General features: G+C 43.0%; 1 long non-coding RNA gene across 2 annotated transcripts in view; it reads left to right on the forward strand.

The window, feature by feature from the left end:
* The window catches only part of LOC120372348, a 57,280-nt gene that overhangs the window by 12,250 nt on the left and 31,731 nt on the right, over nt 1-13,299 (forward strand). For both annotated transcript variants that reach the window (XR_005584911.1, XR_005584912.1), the window contains exons 2-3: nt 4,775-4,922; nt 13,053-13,192. This is a non-coding gene — a long non-coding RNA (uncharacterized LOC120372348). The remainder of the gene's footprint in view (nt 1-4,774; nt 4,923-13,052; nt 13,193-13,299) is intronic.

The following is a 13,299-nucleotide window of genomic DNA, read 5'->3' on the forward strand; positions in this document are numbered from 1 at the left end:
CCTATGGAGACTAGGCCCTAATAGGGAAATAGCCTAACTTTGTTAGAGATGTCATCATTTTCTTTCACTCAGAGAAGCCTTTCCCCCCTTTCTTTCACATAAACTCTTGCATCCAGGATCTCCCAAATCCATACTCCATTCTCCTTAAGAATGCACCTAGGGTTTCATTTTATCCTTTCTCAGAATCTATCCTGCAGCTCTGTTTTTCCGAGCACACGTGCTGCCTTTTTTTCCCTTTCTTGCTATAGTTCCTGTCACACTTTAACAAACCTTGAATATTCTTTCAGTAGTTCTGTTCTCACTAGTCTGTATGTTGCTATTTTTGAGCTTGTCATGCAATATCTGTAGGACATAAAAACATGGGAAATGCCCTATATCCCTCAGTTATATTTAAAGTAGTAAGAGCTCTATTACAGAGTTCAGTTGTAAATTACAGCTGACCTAGTGCTTTCTCTGTTCAATATTTGCTTAGTCAGTTTTGCTGATCTTAATTTACTTACATTTGGTTTTGATGCCAATTACTCCTTTCTGTTTGCTATTCCTAGTAAATGTGGTTTTTATATTGCCCTTGCTCTTAAAGGAGATGAGGTTCACAGCAGCAAATCTTGAGATTGTAGCCTGTAGAACTTGTGAAGCAATCAAGGAAAAGTAAAGTACATAGAGGCCTGCCTGCTTTATATTATCATACATATATAGATTGCTAATGCCAATGCTGAGTATAGAGATACAGATTATGATTGACTATTTTAGTGGTGGCTGATGCCAGTGGTAGCTATGAGGGGAAATTACATCTTTTAAAAACAATCTGTTAATGCAAGTTATGCAAACTTTATGAAATCAGATTTCATAAATTCGACATTAGGTATGTGCGACAAGGCAGAGTTAAAAAACTATATGGAGTTGATAATGTAATGGGAAATCACTTCTAATACCTAAATAAAAACCTCTCTCCAAACTAGTCAAAAGCACCCACTCCTTGCCAGGACTAACATCTTAAATCAAACTTGGAATTCATAGTCCAAGCCGTTTTTGAGTTATGACATGCTAAAGATCACATCATTTTAAAAACTTTGATATCTCCCAAACACTTTGTTTCAAAGTTTCCAGATAAATTCTGCCTTGACGTAAGCGCTTGCCTGTGAAATTTCAGATGGCTTGGTTTCATTTTGACGAAGTTAAGGCAGAATATGTCTAAATCAGCCTGCAAGTGGAAGGATTCTTTCAACCTGAACTATGGAGAGACTATTGTCTCTCAATAATAAAGTAATAGAAGTGCTTTGAAGTTGTTCCAGCCTCTTCATGGTGCTGTGAAATCTGATACTTCAGCATTTAAGCAGTCTGTGAAAGTACAAACTGTAGTACTTGTGGAATTCATTTAGTGACTTCCAAGCTCAAGTCTGGCCTGGGAATGGGAAGAAAGAGTTTAAAGGGAGGTGGGGCCCAGGGGGAGGCTTCAATAAAATGTGGTGGGCAGTTGTCAATTTTGGCCTATTTTCAGATTTGTGGCTTCATGCTTTCTAGAGATAAACTGTGACTTTTCCCAAAGGATTGAAGGATTTTTTTTTCTCCCATTGAAACTTTTAGAATCATATGGCTGTGAAGTTAAGTGAAATACGGAACAGCCAAAAAACATGCTTTGTTATAGCACTTAAATGTTAAATCTTTTGGTTTGTTGCAAGACCTTGTCTCCACTTATATCAGTGCAGTGCATTTGTCATCTTCAAAAAACAAAAGAACCTCTCTGCCCCGCCCCCCAAGTTACCATACTGTGTAACAGTCTAGCAATATTTCCCGGAAACCCCTCATCCAGTCAGCAGATGTTGGTTCTTCATGGAAAGGAGTAAATGGGTTGTGCTGGCGCTGAGGCTCTCAGTTGTTACCTCAACAGTATATGAGGGAGGTGGAAGTGATAGAGATGGACGTTTTGGGAAGTATGCTGGACTGGAAAGAGATGAAGGATCTTGTTGTCTGTTATCCTTCACAATCGGACAGTTTTTTGTTTTATTTTACAGTAGGCTAGAAAAGGCACCTGATTGTATATTGCGTCTTAGTTTTTCTTTGGACTTTGTTTTCACTGCAGAGTTAACTTCAAGTTATAACTTGAGAATTGTCTGTAACTTGAGTCATGGCCACACACAAACCCCTTTAAATTCAAGTTGTGGGTGTGCTTTTAACTCAAGTTGTCTAGCTCACAGGGGGCACAGGCTACAGCTCCAGTTAGCACAGCTCCTCAGCTGCTAGCAGAACCACTCTGTGCATCTCTAATGTTGTTCTACAGCGTGGCTGCTTTCCACTGAGCTCGGCTAACTCCAGAAGAATTAAGTCAGGTATGGATAACTGAAGTTATCAATGCACCAAAGACCAGAAGACTAACTGTGATTCAGAGTCACCATTTCACCATTCCTCCTCTGCTTCCCCCTTGCTTTGAGGAAGGAGTGAGTTGTTCCACTCTTTTTTGGGGAACAGTTTATTCTCCCCTCTGTGTGCCTATGCAGCTACTCTGACCAGTGAGTATGGAGGGTGGAGCTAGGGCTACTGCCATTTCTCCCTTGCCTCTGACTCCACCCAGCCCACTTGCTTACAGTGGGGAACTGTGTCTGCAGAGTAGCCCTTCCTCTGCCCAGTAAAGCCAGAGTCACAATCTGAGCTGGGGAAAGAGGAAGCGTGTGTGTGGGACATCGCGCCCTGCACCGCAGAGTAAGGGTTGTGACCATCTAGCGTATATGGAACGTCCAGACTGGAGTTTTAAAAACAGTGCAGCACAAAATTTCAGAACTGCATGCATAGAGTTGTGTACACACAATCTGCACGTATTTGTGTCCCTAATTAGCATTCACCAGTACCCTGACAACACCCAGAGTAGTGGTAACTGTACGCAATCAGATTTAGTGGTTGGTGAAGTCACCCCTATATATAGTTTGTATATCAGATTAAGTTTCTATTGTGTTTTGGGATCCTTTGGTTTGAAAGACACTATGTAAATGCAGGAGCTGATTATTTTATTAAGGATAAATATAAGAATATATATATACACTTAATTCTCCTGGTTGGGGGATTAATATGATAGTGTAATGGAGCAAAATTTGACCCACAGGGTATAATTTTCAGGTTTGTGTCAGATGAGTATGGAGCTTTCTGATGCCAACTCTGATAGAAGGAAAACAACAACTGAAAAGCCCAGCCAATTCTGTTTAGGAATGGCACTAAGAAGCAGACAACTTGGATCAGTGGATAGTCTGCGTTGATGCATCCAAAACAACTGCTTTTGTTCCAAATTGAGCTGATGCATTCTATAAAATATTCGAGGAATGTTGTGCCGTTTGTGGTGCAGTACTATAGATATCATTGTAATGAAACTAAACACTCAAATCCATGTTAAAATAACATTACCGTTGAAACAAAATCAACAAAAGCAAGGCAAATTCCAAGGGAAGACTGCTGCCGCCCTGCAAGTCTACTGAAGTTTGAAATGAAATGATCTCCATTTAACGCTCAGAGCCATCACTCCGAAGACCTTTTGCTTATGCCAGTTCAGTGGCTCAGAGAAATAGTTTTTAAACTGCTTAGCATCAAGAGGTCAGAATTACAGACAGTAGTTTAAGAATTTAGAACCAACTGTGTGATTTCAATGAAGGTGAGCCAGGAAGGCTCCTTTATATCAAGGAATAGTATTTTTTCACTTGACCTTGTTTTCTAAGTCAAACATAGGCGCACCTATATGTACTGTTATGAAATTGTGTTTGTGTGTGTGTGTGCAATTCTTACACATACTGTAGGTATTTTTGGTGACATCATAATGAACAGTTAAGGTTGCATTCATATTTTCAATTAAAGTGGGATTTCATTCTTGTAGTTAAGCAGGAAAGCAGCTGTTGAGCATAACCAAAATTACACTGCTTGCTCTCAGGGTAAAGGTTCATAAGGTTCAAATTTATTCAATGGTCTGGGAATTCAAAGAGGCTAAAAGTAACTTTCTAAAAAATATTTTAGAGCAGCTAACACTTTATCTTTCAGAAGGTTTTACTGCTTGAAACTTTAGGTAGATATGGATCAAAATACATTGGATACTTTGAAAACATTGTAAACTAACACATTTATTAGCATTATGTATCATTAGTGTTTCTGTTTACATCACAATAGCTGCAGGATTTAAAAAATCCCTATCAAATATCATTATCAATAGTCTGGCATTTTATAATTTTGGATGTTAGCTCTTTTGAAAGAGATGAGAAGGTTTCTAGCAAGTAGAGCACAAAGTGGTCAGCAATAATAGAATATTTGGGTTAATTACCTTAACCAGTCTCTTCTATTCTTAATGCTTAGGGTTTTGTAAATGTAATATTTTTGTCCTGTATTTTGTGTAAATGTTATAATGCAATTAGAGACTTGTGCACTGGGATGACAGTAATATATAAGTGCCATGTAAGTATTTATAAATAGAAATAATAACACTAAATGAACAGCCTCCTTTGCATGGGAGTATCTGTAGTTTGTCCGACTAGTGATTTTGGTGCTTTTGAAAGGGGTTGAATTCTGAAATCTTCTGTTAACCTGGAGAACAGGTAGAGCACAAGCAGCAGTGCCAGTCTTGCCATGCTCCTCTGCTTTGATCTATAGGGACCGCTTCTCAGCAATCTTTAAAATGTTACCGTGGGGAGAAACTGAGTGAAAAATACACACAACTATCATTTGGATTTGTATCTCTCCCCACCCCCAAGGGAAAAAACAAACAAACAACAAAAAACTAAGTCCTTTTTTTCCTTCTCTTTTGCAGCCTGCCTAGTTGTGATCATCAGCTGGGAAGTAGGAACAGCAGCATCTGCCTCTGGAGAACAGGCAGCTGCTGTGGGAAACAATATCAATGGTCTGCAGAAAATCAGGGATGGATTAGGAGGGAAGAGGCCCTGTGCTTCCGTTCCAAGGTATCTGCTAAGCAGGGAAAGGGTGGGGAGGGAAAGGGAAGCACTGTGATTGCCTGATATAAATGGAAGGCTATGCTGTCAGAAACCATGGACTGGATAACGGGGTGCAGAAGCAAATGGGATGAGGAAAGGGGGGATGGCAGCCAGTAGCCAGTGAAGCTGCTTTGCCACAGATCTCCCACCTACCCATGCAGAGACAGTAGGACTTGTTGGGGCTACCTCTGCTCTTCTCCTGGCAGTGCTGTCACAACACAGAAACTGCAACCATCCTTGCCCACAGCTCCTCTCCGACTTGCTTTTGGGACGAGAATGAGGGACGGGAACAGCATTTTTGTGGAGGCAAAATTCCACCAGTGCAGGGTTCTGAAATCCCCACTCCTTCTGCACTTGTAACTGTACCAGGTCTGCTGGGTCAAGGCCCTTTGTGGCAACAGAAAAGGGGGAAGGATTTGCCCCTTACCATGAACGTTATTGTTTTTGAAAAATGAGGGTTAAAATATTATAGGAGGTTCTTAAGCCCCACAACATCCTGAGAGAGGTAAGTAGTGGTATCCCCATTTTAGAAATGAGAAAAGGCAGGCACACAGGACAAGAGACTTGCACACAGCCACACCGGAAGTCTGTGGTAGAGCTCAGAGTTCAGGTCTACCTGCTACAGTCTTGTGCCTTGACCATAAGACCACCCACTGTTTGACAGATCACCCAGCGGACGACCCCAGTTTGGACACCAGCACTCCAGTAACCTACCTCATCAAAAGGGGTCATTGCTGAGGAGTCTCTCAGCTTATGTATTGAGAAGATAGACAAATAGTGTTAAAACGATCCCTTTATAATTTCCATATACCCTATATTTTACTGTAACTCAACTCAGAAAATCCATTAATTTCTGCCTCTCTCCTTTAATCTCTAAATCCATGAACACTAACAGGCTCTCCTATCTCTTTAAGGTGATAGTTTATAGTAGTAATAACTAAGATAGTTAAGGGAAAAGAAACAGCTTATTTATGGTGCATTTATTACCACCAAGAAATGACAAGACGAATAGTAAAATATTTCTCTCTGTAGAACACAGTTTTATGTTTTAACGGATAGGCTTTGTCAGAGCTGAAAGGGAGTCTTATAATACATTTTTTGAGAGAAGACTTCCAATGTTAATGAGCAGCTGAATCTGTCTCAGGGAAACAGTTTGTTGCTAAAAATAGATGCCAGCCTAACTGTAACTAAACTCAGATTGCAGAAACCAAGCTATTCAGACTCCTGATTTCTAATGCAGGAGGAGATGAAGCTATTACAAACATCTCTGATTAATACATATTTTCAAAATGTGCCAAATGAGCCCAGTTTTGAAATTAATCCACTTGTGAACTTCTATCAAATACGGTTACAACATTCTCTGGTGATTTTCTTCAAATGTCCAAAAGCCAATCAGAAACCAGTTAATAGTTATGAGGCTAAAAGGAAACACACTGCACACAATCTATTTATAGAATACTAAGCAAAACAGTGTGATAAAGGGCAAATGTAAGCTTTCAGTGAGACTTCTCCCTTGCAGTCCCAGTCATGTGGTCTTTACATACAAACCATACAATGAACCATGGAAATTAATTTGCTTGAGAACAACGTTATTCTGATTAGAAGAAAACATTACGGTGTTTGTTTACTGTTTAAAATGTGCTCATTTGCAGGCCCTCTGTGTTTAAGGGATCATAATGGCTTAGAGGGCCTAGAGATTTGGGGCTATATTTTCCAGTGGGCGCCTGCAGCTCTGCAAGCATGGGTGCATGATGGAACCTTCCATTTTCAGATGGAAAAATTGCAATGTTGGCAGATTTATTTTTTTTAATGCTCAGTTATGGGTGTCCGTGCAGATGGAGTCTCAGCAGGTCGGTGCGAAAGGACACATGCAGAGCTCTGCAGAACTACTTGTGTCTCATTCAACTGATGCTATTGTTGCCATTTTTAAAAAACCCAGGTGGTAGGCTCGGGTGTCAGCCAGATGGAATAAAGGACCCAGTCCAGAACGAGAATGGCAGGTCATAGGAGGTTCTGCTATCTGTTTTGCAGGTGAAGTTGAACTCCTGGCCATGCTGAGTCTGACTCAGGAACCCCTTCTTACTGCCACTGTGAAGAAAGTGCCAGTACCAGAGTCTAGCAGCATAGGTTGGGCAAGCTCTGGATAGAAGAGATAAGAGAGTAGCACATCCTTGGGATCAGTTGTCATTCTCAGGGCCAAAAAGTCAACACATAGGGCAACCTAAAATGGTACATACCACCTATTAGTAACTAAGAACAGGTACCACCTGGTGTCAGATAGGAGACAAACTATCTGAGGTACTGCCTGTTATGAGCTGTTGTCCCACATTTCTAACAACTAAATAGGCCTTGCAGCTCTCTCTGGAACAGAAAGACTAGTGCTATAAAATCTGATGCAATTAATTTGGGTGAGCGGCAAACAATAAGGACAGTGACTTTGAAAGAGTGATGCTACACAGCATGGGATAAGTAGCCAGCAGTGCACCAGTAGAAGAGAAAAACCATGTATTTAGCAATGCAGCCACAGAATTTGATGTCCTTTCACTGGGCATATGTTGCATATGGACTTCCTAGAGCCTCCATAACATACATCCATTTACAGAGCAAAGAGTGGTAGCAGTGAGAACCAGGCTCAGCTTGCATAGGAATCAGGTCATACATATGGCGCTGATCACCAGAAAAATGGGACAGCAGTTCTGTGAGGCAGATGGGCACAAGGTATGAACAGAATGTTATTCATAGCCAGGCAGAACAAAAAACTGCTCAAATAAATGCACAAGAATTAGGCAATGCATTGGAGGCAAAAGAACAGTTAGCTAGGTGTGGCATTTGTCACAGGTAATAGGGATGTCTGTAATCACATAGTAGTAGGTCAGAGGGAATTGCACCTGTGGTACTGCTATTCTTACTTATAGTGCATCTTAAAGAGACATAATAAAGTGTATTAATTAATGTACAGCATCCACTATAAAGAAGCTGAACAAAATACCCAGCAAATGCCCAAAACCTACCAATACCTGTATGCTTGTCATGTACTTGTATTTAAGATCTATCAATCAAAGGTACAATACTTATATGGCCCTCATAACCATAGTTTCTGAGTGCCTCACAATCTCTAAGTGCCATATGACACCCCTGTGATGTAGGGAAGTGCTGCTATCCCCATTTTGCAGATAAGGGATTATGGTATGGAGAGGCTAAGGCCTGGTTTTTTAAAGGTATTTAGGCATTACTCCACTCAGCATTGCAAGGCCTAAGTCCCGTTGCCCTTCAATGAGACTTTGGCTCCTAAGTCACTTGGGTCTTGCAGTGTTAAACGGAGCAATGCCTAAATAACCTTTACTAGTGTGAGCCTAAGTGAGTTGTCCAGGGTCCTATAGGAAGCCTGTTCAGGAGCACAAAATTGAATCTGGCTCTCCTAAATGCCAGGCTGGCACCCTAACCATTGGAGCATCCGTCCTCATGACTTGCGTGTCATCTGCTTACAGTGACATTGCAAGCCTGGGCCCCAGTTATCATGGTTCTTTTTCATCCTTCTTTCCCTGACCATTAGAACATAAGAACAGCCATACTGGGTCAGACCAAAGGTCCATCTAGCCCAGTATCCTGTCTACCGACAATGGCCAATGCAAGGTGCCCCAGAGGGAGTGAATCTAACAGTTAATGATCAAGTGATCTTTCTCCTGCCATCCATCTCCACCCTCTGACAAACAGAGGCTAGGGACACCATTCGTTACTCATCCTGGCTAATAGTCATTAATGGACTTAACCTCCATGCATTTATCTGTTTCCTAGAGACTGGCTCCATGGGGTCCCTCACAAACTGGAGACGGTTACTGTGGGTTTGTCTTTAGTATAGCTTATGTACATACTCCACAAACTGAGCATTTGAGCTTGTCCAGAATCTGGGATGAGCCTATGTTTTGAAAACTGAAATACTCAAAATAGCACATGCATGTGAATGGACACAGGGTGCTATAATTAAATTAACCCAGCGGTTCTCAAACTGGGGGTCAGGACCTCTCAGGGGGTCACGAGGTTAATACTGGGGGTCGTGAGCTGTTAGCCTCCACCTCAAATCCTGCTTTGCCTTCAGCATTTATAATAGTGTTAAATATATAAAAAAGTGTTTTCAATTTATAAGGGGGGGGGTGTTGCACTCAGAGGTTTGCTATGTGAAAGGGGTCACCAGTACAAAAGTTTGAGAACCTCTGAAGCTTCAGGGGAGGGAGGGGTCTCCCTTGGTAGGGTTGGGAAGGAGGTAGGTGGTGTAGTATATTGCTCTTCTTATGTGATCCCTCCCCCAGTGGCTAATTTTAAATGAAGCTACCCTCCTCTGACATGAATCTCTCTATGGCAGTGAAATTAAATATAGACTATAATTTGGCATTTGAGAAGTGAAAGGGATGGTAGCCCTAATGGAAAAGCTAACAGCTTGGCTCTTCTGCAAGCCTCAAACGGCTGAATGAGCTTTAGGGTAGGGAAGGCTGTGCCTCCCAAACAGCCTGGCCCTGCCCCCTATCCGACCCCCACCCACTTCCTGCCCCCCGACTGCCCTGACCCCTATCCACCCCCCCCCCGCTGAGTCCTGACAGACCCCCAGAAGCCCACAATCCAACCCCCATTCCCTGTCCCCTGACCGCCCCAACCTCTGCCCCCTCCCTGTTTCCTAACTGTCCCCGGGACTCCCTGCCCCTTATCCAACCACCCTCGGCCCCTTAGCCCCAGCTCCCCCCTCACCCAGGGCCTCAGCGCACCGCATCCAGGAGCATCCCTGAAAAGCGCTGCAGCGTGGCTCCAGCGGGGCCTGAGCTCCCTCCACTCAGCCTGGAGCTCACAGCCCCACCCCCTTACCACGCGGCTCTGAGCGGGGAGGAGCTCAGGCCCTGCCGGAGCCATGCTGCAGCTGTTCAGGGATGCTCCTGGATGTGCTGAGGCTCCGGGAGAGGGGCGGAGGCGGGGTCGGGCTGGGGAGGGAGCCTCGGCCGTTCTCGTGAGGGGCCCTGCGGAGGCTGGGGCCTGGGGCAAATTGCCCCACTTGCCCCCCCCCCTCTGGGCGGCCCTGTTCAGTGGGACCTTGTCACCTCAAAAGGGGAGGACTGTATCATGACCTGGCTGGAGGGCTGAGTTAAGAAGAGCAAGCACCTTGAGGCATGGAAGTGAGGGTGGGGAGGTGGGGGGAGAAACACAATGGGAACAACTGACAGATGGGATAAGAGCTAATTGTCAGATTTAGCCAGAAAGACATAACCTGCTGTGTGTGGACCCATTTACACCTTGTCACTAGAAATATGCTAGTCACTACCCCAACATGATTGTGATATATAATGTGGTTAAACAAAGATGAAAAACGAGCCCTAAGCATTAGGAGTCAATCAAAACCAATAGTATTCACTGGAGTACATTGCCACTCCTGTAGCAATGGTCTGGCCATAGTATTGATTCTGAAAAGATTCTGCAATTTGCTGCTGCACTAGGTGAGTATAGCCTAGCTAATGATGAGAATAGCATATTTTCCCATATTTCCTCGTCTGAGGCTAACTCAGAAAAACATCTCCATCCTTTCACCTAACTTCATAACAAGGTTTTTAGGCCAAGAGGGTTCCCAGCTGCTTTGCAGAAACTCTTTCATAGTGCTAAATTGCAGATAGCTAATCTCAGATTCCAAAGCAGACTTTTCTTGGCATCCTCTGGCAGCAGCAAACTATAATTTAAACTGAATATATCAGTTTGTTGTACCCGATTTAACAACTTACCTTTGATGGACCAGAAAGGAGAAAAACTATATAAAGCTCCAACCAAAGTGAACCCGTTCATTCCTTGAAAAGCATGAACAATTGTAAATATACCTTTGAAAAGCATTATTCTCTATCATCTGGGCAGAATTCCTGCTCCTGGGTTTTAGTTCCTTAGCATGACGCTGGTGGACCTCCATTAGCTCTTCAGGTTGTATGGAAAGCAGTGGTAGTAGGATAGGGCTCAGGCCAAGCTCCATCGCATGCCAGCAGCTGCTGAATTTAAATGCTGCTTTCTGAATGTTCCTGTCATTTGTTCTTAATGCGATCAGCAGAGGAGTTCTTTGCAGGAGACTACATCTGACCAGGTATTACTCCACTTCTTCCTCAGATCCTTACAAAGTCTTATCAGGTATCTTTTGAGTAACTGTCTCTGATGTTCTAGTAGGTCAGGACAGTCAGCTGAAAAGCTCAAGTCTTTGTCTTAGGTGCCCTTCTGAACCATCCTGATACTTTGGAAAAAATTTTACCTGGTTCTAAGTTTTGTAGCTCAGGCCCATTTCATATTTGATCCTCTCAGAAGCTTTAGAGTTGCTAATTATCTTACATTTACTTGAATTAATTACCAAAATCATTTCTTCGCTAGCAGTGATCTCTCCAGGAGGGAGAATGGTGCCATTTTGCGGGGAGCAGCTACAGGAATTGCATCCCTGGCATCTCAGACAAATTACTAAATAAGAACTCCTTCCTCACTCTCAGGGAGATTGTTTTTAATGCCTGTGATAAGGTGTGTGGGAAACTGTAGGCAGCAGGGTATTTAGTCACCAGACTTATATTGTGGATGATGTTGCTACAAGCTGTAACTTTAAATGTTTGCATACATTTGACTGCAGAAGCCTCTGTTGCTATGCACTGGCAACACCTGTTCACTTCTTCTGGAATTGTGGGTTCTCAGCTGCTCCAAATATCAAGGCAGGCATCCAAAATTAGTGGGCACCCCTTGAATATTTGGCACTTAGTCTTCCTCTGTCATAATTCTCTTCATTCCGTACAGTGCCACATACAAACTATAAAAAAATTCAGATGCTGCAAACTCATTCTAGGTTGAGGTAAGTTAAACAGGGAGAAAATATCAAGGCTTTCACGTCTAACTCTGCTGTCTCTGATCTATATTTTGCAGCTCGGAAGCTGGGTAGCAAAGGTCAACCAACATGATGCATGTGTTTGTATACCCATATGTCAGTCTCTCAGACAATTTCACAGATTAGCTAATGGGAACTAGGCTTTTCAATACAGCTTCTTCAGGGCTCTTATGGAGAGATGTGAATGTACTCCAGAACCTTGGTGAGTGATAGAGAAAGCTCTCAAGGACAAATTTCCACTGCTGTTACTCAGACACACGACCTATATAGAAAGTCAGGAGTCACTCTCAGGTTAATGAAATCAACAGTGGCTTCTACCCAGGATGTGAATTGTTTAAGAGCTCCGCTATACTTGTGTTTTTATTTATTTTCAAACACACGGTGGCAATGCAACAAAGTTACAGAAACAACAGCCTGGACAATGGCCATATCCTACGCTTGGCAACCCAAGTTTTATGGGCTCTGGGTAGACTTGAAGGAGGAAAGCACAGAACAAAGCAAAGCCAGGGAGCAGTTTTGGAAATGTTCCACAGAATATGGCAATTACACTGGAGTAGAGTAGCCTTCACATCCCCACTGCACGTGGGGAACCAGAGAATCCATGCAGTGGTGGACCCTCTGCACCTTCCCCAGTCCCTCTGACCCAGTTTCCCTGCATGTTGCCTCATAAGAAGCTTGCATGAAGGTCCAGTTCCATGCTTCACAGGGTGTGCTAATTCCCTGGTTATCCCATGCACGGCCAAATTCTGCCTCCCTCTCATCTTGGACAACAAAACCTGCTCTGCTGCTATCTGGCTCCTCATAGCCACAGAGATAAGAACAGGAATTGCCTGTGCATGTGTCACAATGATGGAAAACAACAAAGGTAAAAAGCAAAGCACAGTTTGCCCCATAGTGTTTGTTGCCAAACAGACTCCTGTGCATATTCATCCTCCTTTTCACTCACTCACACACACAGACAGACGGAGTCAATGTGAGAGTATCCTCTTACTGGTGCATAGCCGAATTAATCTTGATTCGCACTAGAACTGGTCAAAAAATGGGGATTTTCTCCATGGAAATTTTTTTTCTAAAATGAAAATAATTTTGTTTTCATAGAAATGTTCTATGGAAAACGTAAAATTTCCAGTGAAATTACACGCCATAATATTTAGATTCTGAAAGTCCTCCCTTATGGAAATTGTCATTCAGGTTCCTCTTGTTCTCATTCTCCTCTGTAGGTTGGACTCCCCCAACTGTATTCTATCTCCCATGATGCACTACAGCCATAGGATTGCCATGATGCACTGCCTCCCCTCCTAAAGAGTAAAGACCATGGATGGTGTGAAAGTGAAGAGGAGAGTGGTCACGTTTGCAGCAGGTTGGAAACCGTTTTCTAGCTCCATCTCCCAGAGAGGTACCACACTTTTCAGGACACTGTGTCCTGAATAAGAGAGGTTGCATTTTGACCCCAGTAGCACTGGCTAA

Source organism: Mauremys reevesii, linkage group 9 (genome assembly GCF_016161935.1).
Source record: "Mauremys reevesii isolate NIE-2019 linkage group 9, ASM1616193v1, whole genome shotgun sequence".
In the NCBI taxonomy this organism is placed as follows: domain Eukaryota; kingdom Metazoa; phylum Chordata; order Testudines; family Geoemydidae; genus Mauremys; species Mauremys reevesii.